We start from the raw sequence: 5,097 nt of genomic DNA on the forward strand, positions 1-5,097 counted from the left end.
TACAACACAAGAGTGCGCTGAAATCAAATCCTGGGACTCAAATTAAATTGTTTAAGTTTGAAGTAAATATTAATAGACCGGTAGTAGCCTAGTGGTGTACATGGTCAACATAAAATACTACTTATCAGAATTCTTCTTTTACTATAATACCTATAAACACAAAGTATTATAGCAGGTGGTTCATATTTAAACATTATGAGCTTCACTGTTGAAGGTCGGTCAATGAGAAAATGTTTCTGTATTACTCCAAAATAAACAAGGAGGGAAACACTTAATGATATTAAGTATTATGGTACGTGTATGATATTAAATAGAGAATTAGAATAAAAATGGATTCTCTGTATAATAATTATTACTTGTAATTTAATTATTGTTTGAAATGTTTGGTAGTATCAAGAAGCCTATTGTAAAATAACTTATAGGACAGAATTTACCTTAAAAATGATCCAGTCTTAGCCGACCATGCCATGGTTGGTCGTCTTCCTCTAGTATATATGTTAGTGTAAAGTCTCCCTGTTGGTGAATGTGTGAAAATTAGTGTTTGTGTACGTTAAGCAAAGTGTATATTATAGTAATAGACATGGTGGTAAAACTTAGAATTGTATTAATCTTATTTAGGCTTACGCAGATGGTGAAAACGTTTTAGGAGATAACATCAAAGTTTTTCTGTTTAAACTGCATCGGAGCTATAGAATTTGGTTTAACAGTTGATGACAGAGGATGGGAGATTTGATGACAAAATTGAAAATTAAGATATTTTTCTGACAATGCTTTATTTTATAACTTTTCTTTCAATAATTTCTCAGAATGTGGTAGTTGGTAGATTTTTTTATACATTGATATTGATACGGGTGTGAATAGGAATAGCCCTCAATTAGATGACTGCAGCTGTTGTTAAACGTGAAAGAAATTACCTGAGAAATTCATTTTTTAAGTGTAATTATATTTTTCAGTACTTTGTAAGGTTCATAGATCTGTCAAACAAAGATCAGTAGAATTAAGGCCGTGAACATGAGAGTATAAAATGAGTTTAAATTCATTTCCTGAGATTAGCTGAATCAATAATGTTATTTAACTAGGAAATTAACAAATTTAATTATATTGCTTTCAAGATTCATCATGTGAGCCAGCTCAACACCATATTGAGTTTAACCTCAAAGAAGACAGTATGTACTTTTATTTTCCAAGAAATTAAGTGAACCAAAAAATGACGCGCACATTTCATTTTGCAAAGCAGAATTGAATATTGGTTTATTGTATGTGTGGTATTTACTTCAGCACTTGTTTCAATCCAATATATTTACTACAAAAATAATTTATGATACTTGTAATGTACAAGAGGAAAGTTTTAATATTCTCGCCCATTGTTAGCAAATGACAGAGATTATTAGCAAAAGATTAAACCAGTATTCAATATTAAACCAAAATATACTTTATAACGCCTAGAACCTTTAACAATTTACCTAGTTTTTTTATGGTTTCAGATATTGCCATTTTTTAAGATGTATGAAAGTTTTTATTTTTATGTTGTGTGTGTGTGTGTGTGTGTGTGGTGTGTGGTGTGTGTGTGGTGTGGTTGTGTGTTGTGTGTGTGTGTGTGTTGTGTGTTGTGTGTGGGTGTGGGTGTGTGTGTGTGTTGTGGTGTGTGAATTTCTGAGAATCATAGAACTCATTATTGTATCGGAGAAATTACGGACTTCATGCAGAAATCATAAGAGACATCATGCTAAATTTCGACTACGCCAAAGCCTTCCGACAAGATAAGTCATCTTCATCTACTTTGCATACTCAGAGGCTATGATGTACCTGGAGAGCTGCACATCCGTTTCGCTTCAAGAATTTATCTGGCTTTCTTGGGTTCAGTTTACAATCTTATCTAGTCAGTTCCTGTAAGATCCTTGTCTTTCGCTGGATGACTTCAAGGCTTTTAAGGAGGTAGCCGTTCTTGAGTACTACAGGAGCCTTCAAGCAGTTCTTGATGCTGTAGCTTTCTCAGGACATCTTCCCCTATCTTCTACAACTACTTTATTGGCTCAGAACCTTTCGAGCGTTGTGTGACCATTTGTGATCTTGCAGTAACCTTCAGCCATGACTTATTCATTGAGCCGCATGTGACTTGTGCAATAAGGCCAACAGATCAATTTGGTTGGTTCTTGGTTCGACTAAGAACGTGATCCTTTTAGCACCATACCTCGATTATAGTTTTACATATCCCTCGTACGGCAACGCCTGGAATATTGTAAGTATAGTGTGGCCACCTTACCTAAGATCATTGTGAAAGGTTTAGTAGCAATTTAGCGGAGATTCCGTAGACTCGTTGGGTGTTGGAATTGCTTTCCTTTTTGCACTGATCCAAGTTGCTGAGATTCTCTCTTGGTTGGGATTGGACTCTCTCGGAACAGTCATGAAGTAGCTGACCTTTGTTTTATATACATATATACAGCTGAGTGGAAACATCAGCTGCCCCTTGCTCATTGAGCTACGAGTTCCTTGTCGGATGAGATCCTGGGATATATTCCTCGGAGGACACAATGGAACAAATTACCTATGCCAATCTTCTCTTCTAAGGATGATTAAACTAAGAAATGACATTTCCTCAAGGCCCGATGTCTTCAGCGATGTCAGTGCCTTGGCCTTCACGTGGGGAGGCCGTAATCTCATGTCTTGAGTTAGTGACACCTTGTCCTCCTTTCCATCATATGTTAGCTCATTGGTCAGTGGTTACGTGAGAGTAAAGCTTGATGTATACAGTGGCGAATACGTTCGCTATTTAAAGTATTTGCTATTGCTCTCGTCATTTTTACGTTTCATGTTAGTATTATCTTCTCAAATTTGGGTTTATATTGCCAAAATTTATTTTTCATATTTCTTTTAACTATTGTTTTTGCGCATATTGTTATGTATTTTTCCTATCATATTTTGATCCTATTCCCATATTATAGTCACTGGCTGTATGTTGTTGTATAGTATATTGTTATAGTTTAAGAGGAGCGGGAAGGGCCTATGCGATGCATGTTAAAAATCATCAAATTGAGGCACATTTTTCTCAGGAAGTATAAAAGCTACACAATTAAAATTTAAAAATCATGAAATACATTGCTTAGTCAGCAAACAGCACTTTCAAGTTAAAATATTTTAAAATAAGTGTTTAAGAAATTGTTTTAATATTTACTTTAAAATAGCTATTTTTCTAAAATAATTAATTTTATGTTTAATGAAAATTGTAACCTATTGTAATAACTTTGCTCACAAGTCTATAATACAATGCCAGCCTAAATACAAAAAAATTTAACCTATTAGCTTCAGTACTTTCTGAGAAAAGTGTACCTTTATAAGAAAAAATAAAGTTTCGGGTAAACGAGCAAAGAAGTCAAATACTTGTGTTTATTAAAAGAACAGATGCTTTAAAACATCCCTGCACCATACTGAGGATTATCAGCATTCTCTTCCTTTTCTACCAGGGCAAGTTTTATCTAAATTCTGCAAGAACCCTTCCTTACCCCTTTTAGTCATTTCTTGAGCTGCATTGTCCGCTCATTTTTATAAGAGTCAAATCTAGGTCGCGAAGCGCGTTTACTGCAGTACTATTCAACTCTAGGTCCAGCTTTTTTGTAAATAGTTAATTTACAAAAGCCATCATTGAAAACTGAATACTGCATCAATTACTCCTAATTTCAACTTTTGACCACACTAAATTATTTAAAGCATTCATTCGCATTTTATGTTTTTTGGTGAACACATTTTTTCTAAAGATTGGGATCAGCTAAATCTTGAAAAATACTGTTTATGGTTATCATTACACAATAAGGAAGAGAATGGCTTATGTTTATAAGTACCATTGTTGGCTAAGGCTTTATTGTATCCACACCAACTGTCAGCACATGTGGGACATAGGCTAATGTTGGGGGTTTTCATCCGTAGTATTTTGTAAAAGTATATAGCCCACACATTTCTTTTCCATTTCTTGCCAGTCTGAACCAATTCTTTTAATTGCTAGGCCATAATACTCTTGTAAATCATAAATTTGTTTATCTTTTAATCTATTTTTACCACCTATGCCTTTACCATCCTTCCAACTTGCCAATTTTCTTTGAATGTCTTTTTCAAAAATTTTCAATCTAGTGCCCATTCTATTTTTTTAAATGGTTGATACATTCCAGCTTTTCAATTACTAGATCCTATCCATATGGTTTGTTATCCACTGCCTGCTTGACAATAATATCACTTTCAATACCGATTTACATAGTGTACTATATGGACTGCGCGTAACGCAGACGCCCCCTGGGCCAAAATCTTCGCGACTTCATTTTGTTATTACCTTTTTAACATTTTTATAAACATTTTTTCAGCAAAACTATTGACATTTTCTTTAAAAAAAAACCTTTCAATGAATAAATATATGCAAAAAAACAAAAAATTAAATTATATATATATTATAAATTGCCTTTTTGCTCCCCTTAAGTGCATTTATTGTTTTTTACTCATGTTTACTTTTCTTATGTCAAGCTATATTGCTCGCATTGCATTTACCTATTCAACTGCATGTTACTTAATTTATACCTGACGAACATGATAGCTTAGTTGTTCTTTCTGTGTTGGTAGCTAGCATAGCATTGTTTTTCAATATAAGTTTTGTTGAAGGAGGACCGGAAAAATTCTCTCCTACAATTTGAAGTAAACTAGGTGTATTCAGCGAAAAGAGAAAGGATACCCATACGAGTGCAATATAAATAGCTATAGAAATATATCCATTGTATTAAGCATTTAGAAATCTTTCTAAAAACAGGAAAAAAATATGCTTTACAAAGATTTCCAAGAGGATAAATTCTCACAATATCGTGCATGCCTATGCTAGTAAAGTTTGGGTTTACTCCTATAATTAATCATTTTACTCCTAGTAAACTAACATAACATGTGCCTTATAACATTATTAACTCATGGTTCCAAATAAGAATTTTTCACGTTTACGAGTTATGAGATCAAAAGACAGGTAATTTAAGCTTTTTACGTGAAAGGGCTCAAACCACATCAAGGAGGAAATACTTTCAGTCTTTTTGCTTAGTAAGTAAAAGAAATGTGTAAAAATCTTGTAGCTTT

This window comes from Homalodisca vitripennis, chromosome 7 (assembly GCF_021130785.1).
Source record: "Homalodisca vitripennis isolate AUS2020 chromosome 7, UT_GWSS_2.1, whole genome shotgun sequence".
NCBI lineage: Eukaryota > Metazoa > Arthropoda > Insecta > Hemiptera > Cicadellidae > Homalodisca > Homalodisca vitripennis.